Raw genomic sequence first — 1888 nt, forward strand, 5'->3', positions numbered from 1 at the left:
ACTTTTCTAAAATACACATAGCTGGTAAGTGTGCACGTTATGCTTCGCCCATTTTCTAAAATCCACATAAGTGGTAAGTGTGCATGTTATGCTTTCCCCACTTTTCTAAAATCCTGAATGGTAAGAGCTACGCGCAAAGACTTTTTGAGTGGTTTAAAACCCCGGTTCCGCCTTGGGCACCACTCCTCCTATGTATCCTCTGGATACCTACTTAACAGGGTGTTGCTACTAGGGGTCTGTTGAGACAGTTCCTTCAGCACATACAAAGAGAAACGTGCGGTAGCCCCTGTGTGACAGGCCAAGACTAGTATGATTCTAGGCTCTTGGTCGTATTCCCTTAAATTAATCTATTTCTGATTCCAAGCCTTGAGCTCTACCCCGGGCCCAGGAGTCTGGCCCTAACAGGTAAGTATTTTGGGGTATGTAGCCTAGGCCTTTGGCCGTAGGGGATAACATCACTGACAGCCGTCTAACGTCCCAGGGGCGACCCCCATAGCAATATGGCAGAGTTGGTACTTAGTGCTCGCCATGGTTCTGGCTTGCACTCCCCTCAGCATGGTGGCGTGGGTATACCGTTCCCCATAGCGACCCCTAGAGGACGCAGTCTGAAGTTCCCATGAAAGGGAACGTCTCAGGTTACTTATGTAACCATGGTTCCCTGAGTAGGGAACGAGACACTGCGTCCTCTAGGTTTCTTGCCATGCTGCAGACGCAAGCTTCAGACGAAGAAGTGAATTATGCGTAGCTCCGGTGCCTATTTATACTATAGTCGCACCGTTAGTGACGTCATGGCTGTCGCCGCCCAACGCGTTGGTGTTTTTTCAATGTATGCTTCAGACACGGGTCACGACGAGGCGTTCCCCATAGCGACCCCTAGAGGACGCAGTGTCTCGTTCCCTACTCAGGGAACCATGGTTACATAAGTAACCTGAGACGTTTCTTTTGAGTCTGAACGAGATAGTATATTGAGCCTTTTCTTTTAACAGTTTTAAGTGTACCTGGTCAGTCGGCCATTTAGCATGTCAATCTCGATCAGCAATCAGCAGAAACCAGATGCAAAGTGCAGCTATAGGTAATGTGCACATACGCTTGTTTATATATTCATATTTAGCATACAGAACATAACTCCACGTTTAATCCCTGATTTATGAATGTGTAATTGTCTGACCAAACAATGAAAATGTTAATTATGCAAGAAAACCTTGTGCTTTGGTCATCTGAACAACTTATTTAGACTTTATTTATTTAATGAGTAGATTGTGCACACATTTTAATAAAGCCAAATCAGTTTTTGTAACAAGTGAATACGTTCGTTGACTTAAGATACAACACATAAGACACTCTTTTTCGCCACCTGCTGGCTTATTTATGTAATATGAAGAAATGGTCACTGAACGAATCAGGGAACGAATCTGAACGAATCATTTTGGTAAACGAACTGAAAATGAACGAATCTGTTGAAAGAATCAAAATTTCCATCACTAATTTGCATATTTATTGTATATTTTAAGCATAAAATGTTAGAAAAGTTTGCTTCTAATGCAAACTTAACGTTAAAGGAATCATGTTATTCCTAGAATTGAAAGTATATATATTTATTACATTTTTTGCCTGAATACTTAACAGACAATGATGAATATGGGTTATTAAGTGATTGTTGATGGATGGATTAAGTGCTGTTGATGGGTTTTAGACAATGTAATTTGTAGGTAACTATTTCAGTAAAGGGTAAGCAAGTCATTATTGTCTTAGCTATAACACTCACAGAACACCATTAACACATTTAAGATAGGCCTATATATATATATATGTGTGAGTCAACTTTTAAGTCTCATTATATTTTAAGAGTTAATTTGCAAAAACAGATAACTCAGTTTTTAACAATTCT

At 40.5% G+C, this 1888-nt stretch overlaps 1 pseudogene; it reads right to left on the bottom strand.

The window, feature by feature from the left end:
- Positions 1-1888, bottom strand: part of LOC107570882 (leucine-rich repeat and fibronectin type-III domain-containing protein 2-like) — a 17416-nt pseudogene that overhangs the window by 13984 nt on the left and 1544 nt on the right.

This window comes from Sinocyclocheilus grahami, unplaced genomic scaffold, assembly GCF_001515645.1.
Source record: "Sinocyclocheilus grahami isolate Dianchi unplaced genomic scaffold, SAMN03320097.WGS_v1.1 scaffold1518.1, whole genome shotgun sequence".
Lineage (NCBI taxonomy): Eukaryota > Metazoa > Chordata > Actinopteri > Cypriniformes > Cyprinidae > Sinocyclocheilus > Sinocyclocheilus grahami.